Genomic DNA, 21,893 nt, shown 5'->3' on the forward strand with positions numbered 1-21,893 from the left:
CTTAAAGAGAGCGACCTGGTCGTGACTCAACCTAGTAACAACTTCGGTAGAAAATAGAATTTGGAAATCCAAATACAATAATTTGGAAATCCAAAACCAACAATTTTGATTATGAAAAACAATGTGTAATTATTGAAGGACGATAATTCAAGTCATTGAGAGAGAAGTTGTGTTGATTAGGCATGATAATGTGTAATGTTTGAGCGTCTTCCCCATGAAACGCGTTTGATGCAAATTGTTCTTGATTTGCAGGACTCAAAGTCTCAAACGAGGGAAGCACTCTCGATGGAGGGAGGGTGTTAAGGCTTCTTCTTTTATGTGGAACGAAAGTCTTGCATCCGTTGTGGGACCCGCCTGAGGAGCTAGCTACCCCAGGGTGTCTCGCCCCTAAACGCCTAGAAGGGGGAACTAAGCCTTGGCCAGACGTGTTCCTTCGGGCGGCCAATTAAGCCCAAAGCAAGAAGGACGGGGCAACAAAAAAGAAAATGCATCAACACGACGAGGCGTCGGATAATTCAACCTAACGCGACATGAAACAAAATGAATCAACGCGAACAAAACGCAAAGAGACGAGGTTCTAGATAACGCTACCCAATGTGGCATGAAATAAAAATTCACAAATGTGAAACGTGGCATGAAATAAAAATGCATATAACATGAAATACAACATGAAACAAAAATGCGCAAACACCGAAGGGAAAGGGAAAGCATAAGCGAAACGGAAGATACGGTAAAGGTTGATAAGCTTCTTTTCATTAAAATGTTCAAATCAATTACAAAGGGGCAACCAATAGTGGAAATTACACAAAGTATGGAACTCAAGGGCTCGTAAGCATCTTTTCAACCTCAGGACGAGCACAAAGGGAAAACAAGACACCTATTCTAACCAATAAGGCCTAAACAACCAAGATGAGAACTATGTATGGCCATGGACAAGTATAGTTGTGAACATTATGCACAAGCCAGACAACACCGGATGGCACTCCTCCACTCAGGAGAGGACTCAAGTCCTTCATCAGAAGGAAAGAATACGTTAGACAACACCAACCACCAAGGAGAAACTAGACGCCGGAAATCCATGCCGTCTCAAATAACGTGTTGATATAAGGCAAGCTCTTCATTCAGCTGCAATGCTCGCAATCTTAGCCAAAACTTCTCGGAGAAGGATAACAGTCTTGCCGCAAATCACCCATCCTGACCTAGCTCTGGAAAACCCTTCAACCAACTTAGTTTCCTCCTCTCCGTCACGAATCACCACGATAAGCACATGGAACCCGCCTTCGCAACCCACGAAGGAAGAAACCATCTCTCACCCAAACTAAACCCGACCAGAAGAATAAATGCATGATTACACGTGGCTGAACTTAAAGCGCATTAGGCTTTGCACCTTAAGGAGCACGCCAGCATGAATGCACCAATCCACACAGAAGAGCGCCCCCGCACAAGGATTACCCTGCACGTGTCCTCCTCCGTCCCTAATAATACACCTTATAACCCAGAGACAGTTATGACCAACGCGCGCCTATATGAGGGTGAACTTGCTTCACCCTCAAGGTACGATTCACTTTTTACTAACACTTTCTACACGCTCTTTCTCAGTTCCATTACTTACTTGAGCATCGGAGTACTAACATTCCTGCAGGCACCTTTCGTTCCACCGAGAAGACTCATCGCCGCCGTGACGGAAGTCGTTACCGTTATACCGGAGTATTCTTTGCCGTCGTTGCCACTCAACTGTTCTCCCCGGACAGATCAAGTCTAATCAAGACTTTCAGCCCATAAGGAGTGGACTGTGACTACATTTCACCATAAGGTCATAGCGTTAATTTAAATATTTAAAATATTAGTACAAGTAAGAAATCATTTTTATAAAAAGAAATAGTTTTTACTCACAATATCAATTAACCAAGCGGGGTTGATTACAACTCGGTTCTATCGGATAATATAATTTCCCTTTCTCTGTACAACTTCATGAAGAGGCCTACCCCATTAAGTCATACTGAGAATATTAAAATGATATTAAAATAGAGAACACTACAGATTGACGAATGACTTCCTAAAATAGTTCACTTCTAATCTCACAAGTCAATATGAATCGACTTGCTTTGATACCAAATGTAATAACCCATGTTTTTAAAGCCAATTTTTTACTCGCGATAAAAGTCTTTTACAACAGATATTATGTAATTTACAAAGTTTTGAAACAAAATGGACCTTTAAATACCATTAAACAATCATTTTCAAAAGAGGAAAAGCTAAAAGTATTACTAAGAACCTTATAACTCTACACTCTTTTAATCCGGCTCCAAATGATGTCAATTATACCTTGAAACTAAGGGTGAATGTTGGTTCTTCATGCTTCCACATTACTCCTTCTTTGCTCTAGTTCCTCCCAATTTCTAGCTTTTCACCTTTCCTTATTGATTAATCAATTCCCAATCCACTTTCTCTAAGTTTCTTTAACTGTGTATTGGGTCAAACTTCTTAGATTATCAATTACATGTGATTTTCATGGTGATAATTGGAAGAATGGCGATGAATAGTTGATGGTGGTGTGACGGTGTGTTTACCCATGAGAGAAGACTGAGGAAGAAAGGAAATAAGATAAAATTTTGGTTTCCTTGGCCAATTCTATATATATATATATATATATATATATATATGGGTTATGATAGAAGACACCTTTTGTGAAGGTGTCTTTTATCAAGTTACTCTATGAGCTTTTGCGAAAAGACACCAACTTACTTTTATGAAGGTGTCTTTTAGCAAAGTTATAACTAAAAAGTGAAAATCACACCTTAAGGTGTTGCTTGATAAAAGACACCACCAAAGGGTGTCTTGTAACATAACCATATATATATATATATATATAAATGCCATTGTCCTTACTACCGAATTTAATAAAAGACCATACATTTTTGGATGGAAAGTGGCTTCTGAGCAAAACGCAGCACTACGTCCTGCGCGCTTGTGTGATTTTGGTCAAATTCCATTGTTTAAGGGTTTAAAATGACAGTTTTTAATTCTTATCAGATTTTATCAATATTCTTTTTTTTTTTTTGACAAATTTTATCAATATTCTTAGAATTAACGAGATTCGGGATATTATAACTTAATTATTTGGAAGTAATAGATAAAATTAAGTATTGATTTTTTTTTTGGGAGCAAATAGCAATTTGGATAGTTGAGTTAGAAAACATTTAAGGACTTCCCTTGTCAGTAAAAAAATTTGGATGCACAGCTCTCATTTATGCTATTGATCACACCTAGGATTTTTATAAAAGATACAATTGGATTTTCCTCATTTTTCACTCCTCACATAAAAATGTTCTAGAAGGATGATTTTCCTTTTTATTTATCAATAGATTTGTCAAAATAGACTACGCCACCCATGTAGGGATGTCCCTAACGAGCTCCGGTTTTTAGTAGGATAAGCCAAAATCCCCTATTTTATCAAGGACTCTAAACATAGACAATTGTTGTTCTGACATTCAAAATGTCTTAGGAACACAAGTAAAAGACCAAAAAATACAGTGGCAGTTAACTGTTGCCGGTTTTCTAGTTATAACCCAACGGTAGTTAACTACCGCTAGGGGTATTTTAATAATTTACTTGTATTATTAAGAACTTCTGATTGTCAAAAAAGCAATTGTCCCAAAAATATATACCCAGACTCTGTCTTATACGGACCGTGGGTTAACGAAGTGTCCCTTATTTCTTTTCAATTTTCAATTATAAGCATTACTTTTTATTCATACAAAAAATATAATTAAAAACTACAATAAAGAAAATTAAAAAACATGAATATTTTAGTGACTCAATCTTCTTTCTTAAAAACTGGAATTGTTTTCTTTCTTTTATTATCTATACTTTGAACTACTTTGTAATTGATTTCATCAAATAAAATATTTGTGTGACTATAGAAAGGTAAAATTTTAGTGATTCATAGATTTTACTGCTTTTTTTTTTTTGTACAATGAATTTTACTTTTCATTTTAGCATTTTTAGTTATGTCGGTCAAACGAGCTACCCATGGCTCATACAAGCGGGAGTGGTTATCATGCATAAGCCATAACTTATGCACCATGCATAAGTCCTGCATAAGTCCAGCCCATTAACACCTAGCCCAACAAAATTGCTTTCTACACCCCAGAAAAAACCAAACACATAACAACAAAACAAAACAAACTTTCATAAGTATGGAAGTTTCCATTGAGATTCCATTGTTGGAACTTTCGGAGGGGTTTGTGGCATATTTTCCATCACAGTTATAAGATTCTACTATACTGTACTTGGTTTTGTGATGCTAATAAATAAGGTGAGTGAGTGTGTCTTTGAGGTAATAGATTGCAACGGTCGAATTTAATGAAGATGCTAGAAATGAAAATGGGGTTCAATTATGCTGTTGTCTGTCCGTTGGGACTTGGGATGGATATACATAAACAAAATGTCCCACCAACAAAACATCATTTTTCAAACATTAAAAAAATAGATTAAAAAAACATTAAAAATATAAAAATACAATGTAAATTGTGTATGGATTACTGAAACCATAAGTATGGTTTAATGGTTTTGATAGTCATGTATGTGAAACCAAGATAATTGTGTAATGGTTTTTAATGAAATTATCATTGTTAGATAGTTTTGAATAATGATTAAGATGTTATACACCGAAATTATTACTGAAACCATAATTATGGTTTAATGGTTTTGATAGTCTTCTATGAAAAACCAAAATAGTTGTCTAATGGTTTTGCTATGGGTATGGTTTCTGTGAGTTGTACTTCAAAACCATTTTGCTGTGGAAATGGTTTCTGTGAGTTGTACTCCAAAACTATTTTGTTGTGGGAATGGTTTCCAGCAAGAACAACATGAACAATATTTTCCAGCAATTCATTTTTTGAGCTTTCACTACAAACCCATCAAACACTTTTCCAGCAAACAATCATCAGATAAAAATTTCCAGCAACAATCTTTTTCTTTTGATTTCAAGAACAACACTATCTCCATAAATATTTTTTCCTTATCTCACAAATAACAACAACCTTTTCAAATCATCATCATCTAGAATAACACAACAAATCCGAACTCAAGCAATCACAACACAATCTGAACCGGATCTGTACAAAACAAAGCCGAATCTAGATCTATAAGAAGAAGAAAGGAAAGGTAAAACCGTGATCTATTTTTTTAGATCTAGAACAAACCGTTGAGTTTTCGAAAAATCTAAGGCCATATTCATAACCAGCGCGAAAAAGGATGTCGGAAAGTGTCTTCAGTTTTCAAAAAAAAGGAAGTTGAATTTTCCGGCGCAGTGGCGCCGCCCTGTTGGGCCGGCCACCACCACGCTGGCGTTTTAATGATGATTGGAGAAGATGACCTTTATTGCAGAGCTTCTCTCTCTAAAATAATTTAGAGAGAGAAGCATTTTAACTTATGTTTCACTTGTACCTAGGGGTGTAAGCGGTTCGGACTAAAACAACGAAACCGAAAATCCAAACCGAACCAAACCGAAAAAATATCCGACATTGTTTGGTTCGGTTTGAAACCGATCCAAACCAATCAAAACCGATCTAGTTTGGTTTGGTTCATGGTTTTTCATTTCGAGATCCGTGAAACCGATGAACCAATCCGATGATAACCCCACTCCTTATTTCACTAATATTATCCTACCTCACACAAACTTATGGTTAATCCCAAAATTAAAGTCTAACATAAAATACTTTTTAATCCATTCACTTTCTCTCATCATTATCTTCATCTCATCTCATCAGTCAGACTCTTTCATTTCTACTAAAAAATAAACCATAGCCATCAACCACACCAAACCAATTGTCCATCACCCCCGGCCACCGCTGCGATCGTTTATCACTTGGTTAGTTTTATCATGTTTATGCCATTGATTTGTTATTTTGACTATGTTTTAATTTTAGGATGTGCTTTTTGGAATTTTTGTGTTTGTTGATGAATGTATCATGGATGATTGAAATATTTAAGTTTGATGAAGTTGTTTTTAAAGAATAATGGATGAATGAATTTTGGATCATATGTATGAAATATTGAGTAAGGTTAGTTATGAAAAGTTGTTTGAAAAATAGAGAACCTGAAAAAACAAAATATGAAATACAATTATACAAAGTTCTATGAAGTATTTTTGTGAGAATATGATTTTTTTTAATTGTATTATTAAACAAACCGATCAACCGAACCAATCCAAACCGAACCAAACCGATTAGTTTGGTTCGGTTTCTTTTTTGAAGAACAGTGAAAACCGAACCAATCCGAACCGATGAAGATTTCATCGGTTCGGACATTTTTTTGACTGAAAACCAATCCAAACCGAACCGTTACACCCCTACTTGTACCTCTTTCTTTATTCCTTGATTTGGTGTAGTTTGAGAGGAGAAGCCTAGGATTATTACACATGTACACTAGATCTGATGGTTGTGAATGATTTATGCACGGTGTATAAGGATTTCCTTATGCGTCATAACTTTTGCCCATACAAGCTAGCCCTAATGGATAAGGGAGTATTTAGGACCCACTAAAAAGCCCTAAATAATTCTAGGTTGGAATTTTAAGGCTTAAGACCTATGTTGTATCTGAGTTTGGAGGACTAGATCATATGAGTAATCCATTTTGACAGCTCTATTTCTCACACCATTGTCTCTCTCTCTCTTGTAGGATAATTTTCACTCTCTAACATTAGTAAAGATCTTATTTAAGAATATGTCATCATAGTATTTTAATTCCTAACATTAGTAAAGATTTTATCCAGAAATACATCATCCCTATAAAAAAAAATTACATCATCCTATATTTTTATTAAGGCAAAATTACAGAAATGGTCCCAACTTATTTTTAGGTAACGTTTTCGTCTTTTATCTTTTCTATAACAAAATAAGTTATGGACCATTTCTGTAATTTTGCCTTTTATTAACAATATTTGAAAGATTTCATTCAAAAAGTAAAACATTCTAAATAAAGAAACTTCTTGATTCTCTCATGTCTTTTGTTTGCTCACAAAGGAAAGTTATTTGATTCTGATTTATCTTTACTTAGTCACACGTAAAATCTTTTATGCTTACTAAGCAAGAAACCTCATTATTATTTTTCTATTTTCTCACAAAATCAATTAATTTTATGCCAAATTAATCTTTTATCTCTCTTTACACACCTAAATGTTAATCTTTTATCTCTCTTTACACATCTAAATGTCTCATTTTTATTGACCATGATAACTCCTCTCATTTTTTGTCAAAAAAAAAAAAAAACTCCTCTCTATTCTTATTGTCTATGACACCTCAACCCTTTTCTCTTTGGCCAAACTTATCTATTTAAACTCACTTGAGCACACACTCATCACTTCACTCAAAAATTTGACAACTTTGACCTCTATATTACTCTCACGCCTCCAACGGCACTTGTGAATCAAAAACTCTTCCAAGTCTCTATTATTCCCTTCCGTGCGTTTGAAGCGCCTAAGGTAAGGACACTTTCTTGAAACTAAGTTTAGAGTTAGAATTACGAATTTTATATGCATGTGTTGATGCTTTAAGGGAAAAGTTCAATTTTTTATGATGATTAAAACTAGTTGCATGAATTTATGTCGGTATATGTATAAAGTTTTGATTATTTTATTGTTAATGTATAAAGTCTTGATTTTCTTTTTAGGGGATAAAGTCTTGAATTTTGTGAGTTATTATGATACAAACTTATAAATGTGTGTTTTTTCTTCTTTAAATATAAAATTTTATTGATAACATGTCGAGGACAAGGTTCCTTTCAAAAAAAAAATGTCGAGGACAAGGCGTACCAAAACCCCCCTAAAAAAAGGCGTACCGAAGTTACAGATTTGGATCCTCTCCAACCATTTCTCTCATGTTGTTTTTTCTGACAAAATATAAACCATTCATTCACCCTTTTTCTCTTTCTTTGGTGTTGTTTTTTGTTCATTTATGAGCTAATCAACCATTGGATTAGAAAAGAAGAGGGGGCAGCACAAAAAAGGCAGGATAGAATCCAAATCTCGAAGTTACACGATAATCGTCTAATATACAAAACACTGCAAAAAATAATAACTAAGCTTAAGGCTTATCCCAAAAAAAAAAAATTACTAAAAACTCACTTGGGTTGACCTAGTGGTATTGCCTTGGGATCTAAGAGTTTGTTTCCCTAAAAAACAAAGATTTTGCTAATATTTCTGGAATAGTTCTCATTATAATGAGATTTAGTTAATATTTTTTAATTAATAGTTTAAATTCTATTATAAAAAGAATAAATTAGTTTAAATGAAGGGAGGGATAGTGCTAAATTTACCCTCAACTTAAACACCAAAAAAGACTTTAGGATATTCCTTAAAAGAAGACTTTAAGATAATTATTTAAACATAAAATATCACTATATTAACGATTGTATATTTTATTTGTATTTTGTACTTTTAATTTCATGAACCATGTCCTTAGAATATATTTAAAAATATTACCAACATTTAATGGAATGTATCACATTCTGAATTTAAATTATATTTTTGTTTATTAAATTGAATTCAACTATTGTTCATCCCTCGGTCAAATAGTCACTCACTAGAACTGAATGGAAGGAGTTTACCAACAAATAAAATAACTCAGTAGAAGGAAAATTTAAATAATAAAATTATAAAAACAATCAAAACATTGAAATATAATAAAAATGTGTAATATATTTATCATATAATACAATTTTTGAATAATTTTAATAATTTATTTATATATTAATCATGTTGTAGTAAAAAAAAAATTATACTTTTGTTCATTAAATTGAATTCAACCACCGCGCATGCCTTGGTAAAATAGTCACTCCCGAGAATTAAATGGAAAGAATTTACCAGCAAAATAAAAAGAACCTAATAGACCGAAAATTTAAATAATTTAGTCAAATTTTTTATTTAGAAAAGTAAAATTATAAATAAAAAACACAAACAAAACATTAAAATATGATAAAAGCAAGTGATATATTTATCATATAATTTATTTTTTTGAATAATTTTATAATTTATTTATATATTAATCATGCTGCAGTAAAACAAATATAGTAATTATGTTCTCATACAAATAAAAAAGATTAATCATGAACTTTTAACAAACAACTTTAAAAATTTGTTTACTTATTGTTAAAATCAAATTATTTCAACCTGTCCTCGTGAGCTTAGCTCAGTTGGTTGAGACAATGCATAAAATATGCAAGGTCCGGGGTTCAAACCCCGGCCACTACCAAAAATTTCAACCTGAAATTTCAACCTGAACTACCAAAAGTTTCAACCTAATATTTTAAATAGACAAACTATTTGTCAACATCTTTTGTATTTGCAATGAGTGTTCACGCTTTACACCTGAACACCTTGGTTAAATCAAATTTGTTTGACCTAAATTCCCTTCCAATTCATGTCCCTTTGTCATTGTTGACTCGGCAGATAAACCTATAAAATCTCAACCTGAACTACCAAAAATTTCAACCTAATATTTTAAATAGACAAACTATTTGTCAACATCTTTTGTATTTGCAATGAGTGTTCACGCTTTACACCTGAACACCTTGGTTAAATCAAATTTGTTTGACCTAAATTCCCTTCCAATTCATGTCCCTTTGTCATTGTTGACTCGGCAGATAAACCTATAAAATCTCAGGGTTTTCTACCTCTACATTAGTCTTACTTTTTTCTCAGTTTTTTGTCATATCCTTCAGGGTCTCGTTAATAGACTCTTGTGTCAAGTTTCATATGTAACCTAGCACAACAAACCACTCTCCAAAGGCAGGGTAATCTTTTTTGCATTTTCTCTTTCGGTTTCCTTGAGAGAACATGATGCTCAAGGATGGTATGTTTTTGCTTATTATTCTCATTTTATAATTTTGGTTTGTGGTTTAGTTTTTTAATTGAGTCTATTTATGTAATGGGTAATGTTTTTTGTATTTTGGTGGTGTTAATGTTAATTTGTATACTGAGGGAATTTGATTGTGTAACTTTTTAGGTTGCGAAAAATGGAAAACTCGAAAAAGCATGATGAGAGGTTGGGTGTAAACGAAATAAGGAAGAACAAAAGAAAGATTTATTTTCAAGAAACTATTGATGTTGGTAACAATAGTACAACTAGTCAGTCAAACTTTTACGAGGTTCACAAAGATGAATTCAAGAGTTTGATTAAGCATATTACAGGAAATGAATCAAATGCATCAAGGCCACCAGTTCCGGTTCAGATTTTGCCTCCAGTACCAAGACATCATGTGCATCCTGTTACTGGTCCTCTTCTTGTTGACAATTCACAAAGTAATCTTTCTAAATTTCCAGTATCTACTTCCATGAGAAACTTTCAAGACTCAATGTCATTGAACATTGGTAATTCAAGAGGTAACCAGTTCAAACCTTACCCTCCTCAATCACAAGTCTTCAACAATTCAAATGTTCAATATCATCCAATAATTCAATCTCAAGAACATTATTATCCTATGAATCATAGTAGCCAACTTGTGAATGGTATTCATTCCTCACAAACAAATTACAGTAACCAACTTGTGAATGGTTTCACTTCAACACAAACAAATGTGCCCAATCCTTCAACGTCTTTTCATGCTACCAATCCAACTTTTAATGTTAACACCAATAACCAACTTGTGAATTGTTTCCCTTCCTCAACAAAATATCAGGAAAATGTCACAAGGTTGCAAAAGATTCGGCCTCCACCATTGTCCATTGAGAGGACACCAATTCCGGTTAAGGTTCCAGCACCAGTACCTCCTTCACAAGCTCCATACAATGCACTGCTGGGACATCATGTGAAACCTATTACTTGTCCTTCTCTTGTTTACAATTCACAGAATAATCTTGTTGAGTCTCCAGTTTCTTCTTTCATGAGAAACTTTCAAGATCCAACATTGAACTTGGGTAATTCAAAAGGTAACCAGTTTCAACTCTACCCTCCTCAACCACAAGTATTCAACAATATAAATGTTCAATATCAGCCAATAATTCAATCTCAGGAACATTTTTATCCTATGAATGGTAGTAACCAAGTTGTTAATGGTTTCCATTCTTCACAAACAAATGGTAGTAACCAACTTGTGAATGATTTTCCTTCAACACAAACAAATGTGTCTAATCCTTCGGTGTTTCTGAATGCTACGAGTTCAACTTTGCCTATGAATATAAGCAACCAACTTGAGAATGGATATTCTTCCTCACAAACAAAGGAACCTCTATCACAAACTTCTGAATTTATGTTGACTTCACCAAAAAGTAACATGAATTTTATATCCCCTCAGTCACCTTATAGGCCTTTACTGTCACCAAGCCTTTTTTTTTCACCTTCATCACCTGAATACCCTTTCTATTCACATTTAATACCTGATCCTCCATCCCCACTTTCTTCAAACCTTTTTCCTTATACTACAAGTCCCAAGAGGCCGGATTATCCATAGCATTATCATGCTTCATTAAGGCTACTCCATTCTAGTCAAGTTTATCTTAATTCACAACATCATAAGAGATTTTTTTAATTTAGGGATACTCTTTTGTAATATAAATTACTATATACAAGGGGATTTCTGGTTAAAATTTCTTATTCTATTTTATATTGCTTTACTATGTATGGAATATATTTTTAAATATTGATCTTATTTGGCAAGTGATTTTGCAATAAAAGATATTATGGACTTGTTCAGCATTTATATTCCTTTTTCTTCGAAGGTTGTTTTAGATGATTTTATTTGTTAACATGAATTGAGGAAAATAAGAAGAAAAGTTACAACTTTTTTACCAAATTTGAGTGAATTGACTAGCCTTCATTTGGTCTATGTATTTTCAATAAATGGAATGAACATATTAGGAATTATTTATGTTTTCAGGATATATCAGACAAAAGAGTGTGTACGTATTAAAAGAGTGTGTACGCATTAAAATTTAATTTATGAAATCAGAAATAATACTCCTTTCAAAGGATTCCTTTATAAATATTGCACACTATTAGAAAGTCTTATATTAAATTAGACTAGATTGCAAAATGAATTTAATGACATATTTATAGATTTTGAAAATACATATGCATTGGTAGGGGTGTAACGGTTCGGTTTGGATTGGTTTTCAGTCAAAAAAATGTCCGAACCGATGAAATCTTCATCGGTTCGGATTGGTTCGGTTTTCACTGTTTTTCAAAAAAGAAACCGAACCAAACTAATCGGTTTGGTTCGGTTTGGATTGGTTCGGTTGATCGGTTTGTTTAATAATACAATTAAAAAAAATCATATTCTCACAAAAATACTTCATAGAACTTTGTATAATTGTATTTCATATTTTGTTTTTTCAGGTTCTCTATTTTTCAAACAACTTTTCATAACTAACCTTACTCAATATTTCATACATATGATCCAAAATTCATTCATCCATTATTCTTTAAAAACAACTTCATCAAACTTAAATATTTCAATCATCCATGATACATTCATCAACAAACACAAAAATTCCAAAAAGCACATCCTAAAATTAAAACATAGTCAAAATAACAAATCAATGGCATAAACATGATAAAACTAACCAAGTGATAAACGATCGCAGCGGTGGCCGGGGGTGATGAACAATTGGTTTGGTGTGGTTGATGGCTAGGGTTTATTTTTTAGTAGAAATGAAAGAGTCTGACTGATGAGATGAGATGAAGATAATGATGAGAGAAAGTGAATGGATTAAAAAGTATTTTATATATGTTAGACTTTAATTTTGGGATTAACCATAAGTTTGTGTGAGGTAGGATAATATTAGTGAAATAAGGAGTGGGGTTATCATCGGATTGGTTCATCGGTTTCACGGATCTCGAAATGAAAAACCATGAACCAAACCAAACTAGATCGGTTTTGATTGGTTTGGATCGGTTTCAAACCGAACCAAACAATGTCGGATATTTTTTCGGTTTGGTTCGGTTTGGATTTTCGGTTTCGTTGGTTTAGTCCGAACCGCTTACACCCCTATGCATTGGCCTCTAATATTATTGGTTCAACATCGAGATATCAATTAAATTTGCTTATTTTTTTATATCAATATTACATTTCTGAGTCTAGTTTTGGTTTCATTTATATTCTACGTTTGAAACCAGTAAAACATGACTTGTGATAATATAGCTCCCTGAACTCTCATCTCAATTTTATTTTTAATATGTCTCCCTCACTAAAGCATGTATTTATAATTCACTTTATCATCATTTTGATTTTGATTTATTAAAATGATAATCACACTCTTTTCATTTAAAAAATATTATAAATTCCTTTTTTATTTTCTTTTTTATGTATCTTACAATTTTATTTTGGTACTTAGAGGTATATTGACAAGGTTCTTTTAAAATGCACTTAAAAAAAATTGAAAGGTAGATCCATATGCTAAGAATTACGGAATGATGTGCCAAATATTCTTAGAGTGGAGTACATTAGAAATAGGTTGAGATAATGTTTCCACGCAGAAGAAAAGTTTTTTTTTTTTTTTTTTTTTAAAAAAAATGTTATATTCTTTGACCTTTAACAAACAAATAGTAAGCCTCCAAAGGCTCTTGTTTTTTACCTTTGCTTGACATTTTGACTATTTAGAAATAGGTTGAGATAATGTTTCCACGCAGAAGAAAAGTTTTTTTTTTTTTAAAAAAAATGTTATATTCTTTGACCTTTAACAAACAAATAGTAAGCCTCCAAAGGCTCTTGTTTTTTACCTTTGCTTGACATTTTGACTATATATGAAGATTAATTGGCGTGCAATAAAATTGACAAACTTCATCTAAATGCTATAAAGATCATTGAACTATATCATTTTTTTGACTATGTATGAAGATTAATTGCTTTACATTTTTAACTATATATGACGATACTATAAAGAATATTTCACCACTTTTTTTAGAGGAAAAAACTTATAGCATTTCATTACTTAAAATGTGTTCAATACAATTTGGTATGTTAACCAAATCTGAAAACTAGTTGATAATGTGGCCGCCTTAACTAACTCATGGGTAACCTCATTTGCTTGTTGCCTCCGAACAAACTCCACACTAAAGTTTTCATAATATAAACCGAAAAGAGTTCTACAATTATGGATAATGCTTCCAAATTCTGTAGCATCATGCTGAGTGGATAAGAAGTTTTCAATAACTCTTTTTGCATCAAGCTCAAAATCAATAGGTCCAAGCTGAAGCTCGTGAACCCATTCTAAGGCCGATAATAAATTGTGAGCTTCCCCCATGTGAACATCACAAAGAGGGTTCATCCATTCAGTTTTAACCAACACAAAAGAACTTGAGTCATCTCTTATACACATACCGATGTCAATCCTATTTAGATGTCTGGAGAAGGATGCATCAATGTTGCATTTGAATATCTCTTCTAAAGGTCATGCTTTGCCAAAGGTTTAGGAACGACCTGTCAAAGAACCATTATGCTTTTTCAAATGATGTTGTGTCGGTTTATGATTCCCATCTATTCGGAAAGCATGACCAAAATTGGGCTCTATCTAATTTTTAGGCCATAGAGAATTATTCCTCCACAGGTAGCAGGGAGAAGTGCTTTGTCATTTTTAGGGTTGTGTCTTAGGTAGAGCGAAGAGGGCGACCGTCCTAGGCTCCAAAAACTAAGTCTAAAATATAGGTCCCAAATTTTTTTTTTTTTTTAAAAAAGTGTAAGGTATAATATTACCCTTTGAAAAATATAGAAATAAAACCTAGTATGATTGTTGCCAAAAACCTTCCATTTGATATGAGTACGGAGCCGATACTTTCGACAAAGTGTTGTAACTTTAGAAAAAGACAATATGATGAGAATGATAATGATGAGCAAATACAATCATCCAAGGAGTCTTTTAGAGTCATTCATTTTTTTGTGGTTGTTGATATGACAATAACTTCGTTGAAAGTATTTGAAAGTACTGTTGAATTTTTATTTGATGCAAGAACCTTAAAATTATTGGATAATGATAAATTAAAAAAATCTTAAACAAATTTTTGAGGCTGCGTTTTCTCACAAGGATTTGTCGAATGTTGACGCATATGAACTTTTTTATGTATTGAAAGTATTACAAATATCTTTGTTAAATGTGTTGATGTCAACATTTGAAATTCATGAGTTTGTCAAATGTTTCAATTTCTTATCAAATTCTCTTAACTATGTCGATGATTGTTTCATGCGTGAAAAGAAGTTTTACGAAGTTAAAATTATTGAAAAATTTCACATCTAGAAAGATATGATAGAACATATTACTGCATACACAATTATTATTGTCTTTACATCTATAAATATTCATAGGGTCTAAATTGTGGATTCGCTCCAGGCCACCAACATCTTAGAAATAGGCCTGGTCATTTCTATTGATCTAATTTTTTTTCAATTTTGCAATTTCTTTTCTAGATATTTTATCAGATGCAAATATTGAATATCTTTCTGCTTGATGCTGGTGTTTTGCTACAGTTAAATTGGAATTATTGTTATTTATGCTTGAGGTGCATTGGATAAGTTGTTAGTCGAGAGGGATGTCATATTGGTTGTCCACGAGACGAGGCCCACTTATGCAAGGCTTAAACCTGTATGAAGATACTAGCAGATGAAAAGATAAACAGTAATGCGATAAGTAACAGATTATTCCCCTATTGTAGGACAGAGAATGAGAACCTCCTAAGAATTGAAGAAAAGAGGAATATACTTAATTTCATTGATAATTGTAATAGAGAAAATACAAGATATTATACAGACAAAGTTATTCTAGATCCTTCCTAAGAACTAGCGAGTCACCAATCTTCAAGAACCAATGAGTTATTACTAAACATCTAAAATAATCTTCAATCTCAGTTCATTGCAGCCCATATCCTTGCTCGTATCAATACCAACCCATCAAGACCAACCTTGTCCTCAAGGTTGTACAAGTTGCACGAGTGAGTAAATTTACCCGGATCCCATTACTTGAATTGAGAGGATCAACACATCCAAATGACCACCGGGGTCCCATTGCTCAAAGAGGGCATAAGTAACATCATGTTTGAACTTGTGCCACTAACATCATGTTCACTAGCTTGTTGTACACTCACAGTTGGAGTTAATATAGTAGCCAAAAGTTGAATAGACAAGGAGACACAATCCATGATTCTAACTTCAACAGTCTTGATATCTTGTATAGTTCCCTGATTATGAAACATCCATGCTAATAAGCTTTGGATCCAAACAAACAAGAATGATATCACTTAACGTCGCAAGTATGTTTATCGCGGAAAACTCACGAATGGCGTTTTTCAATCACTAGATACAACAAAGTCTAGACAAAAAGTGTCAAAATGGACTTGTAATTTTTCAAGCTTCTTGACTATGTGGATAGTGAACGTTACACAGGATTTGATAAAGTCTAAACAAAAAGTGTCAAAATTGGTTGTGTCTAAACATGGTTACTGTAAGCTGCATTTTCATGTTCCACTAATTTAATCTTGCAGACCTTTCGTTGGACTAATCGACCTTGCTTTGCACGTTTGGCCACACAATCACTGAAATTGCGATTTCACAGTTTTTTCTATATAGATTTTAACATATATTAAGGAAATCAATTTGTAATTTCAACAATACCAATTTTTTTTTTTTTTTTACATCTGGTTCATTTGATTGAACATGGGCTGTATTTAACCTGATATGTGATGAAAAAGGATGAAAACCTCATGTCAAAGATTGAGAAGAATTTTGGCACCAATATAATAGAGGTATATGTTACTTGATAATGTATTTGCCATTTGGATTATGACTATGATTATGATGATCCTTGCAGCATGATGCAAAACATTGAATCTTCATGTGGATGTGCAAAAAATTCTTTAAGACTTTAAGCATGTCTAAAGGGTTATGAACTGTTGAAATGTTCTTTAAAATCTCATGTGGATGTGCAAAAAATTTAGGCTTCGCTTCTGTTTTCTGCGTGAACACGGCTCGCTACACAACGCACATCATTTGAAGTTTCCAGATGGCGCAGGTTCTACCATCTGTGCGATGCGCAGATCTTGGCTGCGCGATGTGCATGTCTAAAGTACAGTCTGTTTTGTACTCCAGTCCATTTTTCTGTCCATTGTCAGCTATATAAAAGACCCGTCTTGTTCTTTTTGGTATTGCTTGCGGTTTTGCTATGCTTAGTTACTAAGTTTATTGTTGTCGTTGCTGCTTGAAGCTACTTTGATTTGGTTACTACCAACTCTTTTTCAACATATCTATGTTTATTTATTAGTGTGATTTGATTTCCGAATTCACAACATGAACATATGTACCTTACACAAATCATTTTGTCAATTTCATTGTGAATGTAGGTACGAGAAAAAGGTGTTGAATACTATAAAGATGCTCATTAAAAAGCTGGTTTACTTTACTGATGTGAATCTCCAAAAGTTGGAGATTGTTGATGTTGTGTTTGACTCCGGAGATTGACTATATTCATGGTTTTTTGGGGACGGAGAGTTCTTCTTCAGATCTACCAGAACCGCTTCCGCGAGAGAGACTGAATCATATCCACTAGAAGCTCAACCACAATTGGGTTACCCGCAAAAACAAGATCATTACAAGCCTTCCAGATGGTTCACACAATCGAATGCCAGATCTAAATAAAACTGAATCTAGTCCTAGCACTCTCACCTAAAGATACAAACACTTGAAACAAACCTAAGACAGTAACACACTGTCTGGTAAGATCCACCATGTGTAGTAATAATACTTTAGTAGACAAGTCCGACATAACATGTATGTGTTTTGGAAGAAGATGAAAGTTTGACATAACATTAAATAGATGAGAGCAGGAAATTGAATAATTTGAATATGCACTACTAGAAACTCTCATTTTCTCTGCGTAATTACCTGCGGATTTGAGTGAAACCTGTTTCCTGCGGATTTTGCCAATGACTTAGGTTCCTAGGTAATACCTTCATGGGTAATTATTTCCTTAGGATTTTAGGATCCGCAGGAAAAACCTGTCGTTAGCATAGACTTGTCAATAGCATATACTTTTAATTTCTGCGGATTTTCCTGCATCGTTGCTCCATGTCTTGACAAGTAGTATAAATTCATGAATAGTAACAAATGTTGCAATTAAAATTATATGCTATTTACGAAAGAGACACGGCTGTATAAGCAAAACTATCATAGAAGGTCAAAGCCGACAGGAAACCAAATCACATAACTTGGTAGTTTTCGGATAACAACTGTGTTCTCTGAGCATATTTGGGAGAACTCGACCCTTAAGTGGTATGATATTCGTAACCTGCAAATAGAAGCAGGGTATTTTTGGTTAAGATCCTGTTATATCATCAAACTTGGTGATTTTTCTCATCGACGTAGACGCAGACCTATCACAAAAATTGGAAAATTAACCATAAACTCGGATCTATCACAAAGTAAGAATGACAGTGATTAAATATATATACCTTCAACTCCTTCCCACTTAGCTTAACTTGATCTTAAGACACCTCTATTTTACTATAATGTTCTCTGTCAAAAAGTGACCAATTTGTTGTCAAAAAGTGACCAATTTGTTGTATTTGCTTACATAATTAGCCTGATTCAATTAGGTAGAAACAAAATTTCAGATTGCAATTCAACATCCACAATAAAATCTGGAAACTTACATAAAACATTAGCCTGATGATGAAGGCACCAATGTGTTATAAAAATGATGATGTGGAATTTAAAGATGATTTTTGAGTTGCGACATGATATAATTTGAGCTGCACGGTTGCACGAAATTAAGAATGCAATAATTCTAACATTGAAAATAAAAAACTGCTATAGAATTGAACAGAGCCTTGTGCTCTCTAAGCTTTACTATCCTTCTTGTGCCTAGTAGCAATAAATGCACAATCTTCTCGGTCTAAATTGTAAAAATACTTATAACCAAGCACATTCATAACATAACACAAATGAAATTTTAGCTAGAAAAGTAACACGAAAAGCTTAACTTAGAACTGAAGGACATAGAAATCAATTTGTGTCTTAAATTGGACTCAATACCTATGAGCTTCTTCTATGAGCAACTGATCAGACTTTGCTGTATATGAACATTGAAATGAAATAGAGAACAAACCTGACAATAACTCCGATGCCTTACATTTTCAGACAATGGTCAAAGAATCAAATGTAAAACCTAATGCATAAATTTTATCCTCAATTAGAATTATTTCTTGCAATGAATTAGCGTAAATATTTAGACTAAGAAACCATATCAGAAACATATAGCAAAATGAAACACTAATACCTGAAATTTATGATGGATATAGACAAAATAAGACCTAGATTGATCCAAATATGCTTTCGATTATGTAATTTTGCTCTAAATTTCAATCGATCTAGCATCTAAGAATGAAACGGAGTAATTTCGAAACCCTAATTAGGGAAATTAATCTCTAACAGAAATATAAGGTTTGTAACAAAATTTAAATCTGGTTTGTACAATCACACAATGTGGCACTACTTCTAACTTGTTTAATCAAATTTAGAGTTACCTGAACTAACTACTTCTAACTTGACCATGTATGTGATTAATGGCCAATAGTAGTTATTACCTTTTCATCAAGGTTGTCCATCTAATGCAGAAGTTTCATGCAACAATTTGGCAACGTGAAACCAACCTATTCACTTGGCCATCACAAGATCGACCAGTTCGACCAGTTCTTCCACTACGTTGTTTCGCCTACAAGATCATATCGAATGAAACTAAGGAAAAAGTCAGAACAAAACAAAATATGGAAATAAGATCATTTGTACATGAGGCTTTGAAACCCATCCTTTTTTCTGGGACTTTCCCCAATAGACTTATGGATCATGAGTGTTTCAAATGTTCATATGTTTGGAATCCAAAATAATTCTGAATGTGAAGTATAAATTTAAGACGAATCAATATTATACACTTAGGATTGTGCCACTATTTAATTAAAAAGAATAAAACTCTAAAAGTACATATGCATGTCTGGTCAACGTATGAAACACTTGTCCTTGTGAGTTTAGTTTAGTTGACATGGACAATGTATAAAATATGCAAGGTCCGGGATTCAAACCCAAGCCACCACAAAAAAAACATGAAACACTTAGTATAGTTTTATGAAAGATTGTATATTTTATTATTATTTTGTACTTCTCAAATAATAAAACTCTAAAAGTATATATGCATGTCTCGTCAACATATGAAACACTTAGTATAGTTTTCTCAAAGATTGTATATTTTATTATTATTTTGTACTTCTCAATTCATGAACCATATCCCAAGAATATTTTAAAATATTGACCAACATTTAATAGAATTTATTAAAAACTTTTCATTTATATGATACTTTTGTTCATTAAACTGAATTCAACCACTACTCCTGCCTTGGTCAAATAGTCGCTTACTAGAACTTAATTGAAGGAGTTTACCAATAAACAATAAGAATTTAATAGAAGTAAAAAGTTAAATAATTTGGTCAAAAATTGTTTGTTCACAAATACTAAAATTAATACAACAAATAGAACTATGGGCTTTGACCCTCTTTTTCTACCAAAAAAAACAAACAAACAAAACTGTAAAATTTAAATAAAATAAAAAAATAAAAAATGTAATATATATATATATATATATATATATATATATATATATATATATATATATATATATATATGTTTATTAAACAAAACCAAACAAAACGTGTGTGCGCGTGTGTTTTTACAAATAAAAAAATATATCAAATGTTTTTTTTTTTGAGGGAAAATATCAAATGTTTTTGACTCGTTTAATAGTTTTAGCAAGCTACACCTTAAGGTGTATTTAACTATTTTTTAGGTTATCATTTGTTAAAATACTCCTTCTAAACCACATTAAATATTTTTTGACTATATATGACAATATATTTTTAACATAGCATTTTAACAGAAAAAATATTTATCATATCAAAAAGAAAAAAAATTGTTTGTCAATCTTTTTTTATTTACAATGATTATTGACATTTTTCGTCTGAAAACCTTGGTAAAAATGAAACTCTTTTTACCTAAAATACGCTCTCAATTCATTTCCCATTGACATTGCTGACTCATCAAAAACATTCTATAAAGTGTTATCGGATTTTCTACATCTTCACTCATCTCACTTTTCTGAGTTTTTTCGTTCTATCCTTCAAAGTCTCATCAATAGAATCTTGTGTCAAGTTTCAATCTTTTTCTCATTTATCTTTTTTGTTTGTTTTTTCTTTGCTTTAAACAATACATAAACACATTTTATTTTTAATTTTAAGAGGTTCTTTGATTAGTGAGTTGGGTGAACATAATGCTCAAAAATGATATGTTTTTCTTCTCACTTTTTTTCTCTTTTTAGGCATGGTTAATGTTATCAACAACCACAATTTTAGAATTTGAATTTGGGGTTGAGTTTTTTAGTTGAGTTTATTTGTTAAATTGTTTGTGTTTTTGTGTTTTTCGAGTGTTATTATTAATTTGTTAAGTGGAGGATTTTGAATCTGTAACTTTTTTGGATTTACAAAAAATGGAAAATTCAAAAAACCATAATGATAATTTGGGTTTAAACAAAGTAGGGAAGAACATAAGAAAGAGTTCTTTTCAACAAACAATTAGTTTTTGCAATGATATCATAAGTAGCAGTAGACATCTTTATCCTGACTCAGATTTTTATGAGGTTCGCCAAGAAGATTTCAAGAGTTTTGTTCAGAATGTTACTGGAAAACAATCCAATCAACCAAAATCTCAGGCTAAGGTTACAAGGTTACAGAAGAATCGACCTCCACCATTGTCCATTGTGAGGCCGTCAATCTCAGTTCAGGTTTCAGTGCCTGCACCTCCTCCAATGGGTGCATACAATTCACTGTCGGGACATCCTGTGCAACCAATTACTGGTCCTCCGTTTGTTT

Source organism: Medicago sativa, chromosome 4 (genome assembly GCF_051527215.1).
Source record: "Medicago sativa cultivar Bolivia chromosome 4, Bolivia_mono, whole genome shotgun sequence".
Taxonomy (NCBI): domain Eukaryota; kingdom Viridiplantae; phylum Streptophyta; class Magnoliopsida; order Fabales; family Fabaceae; genus Medicago; species Medicago sativa.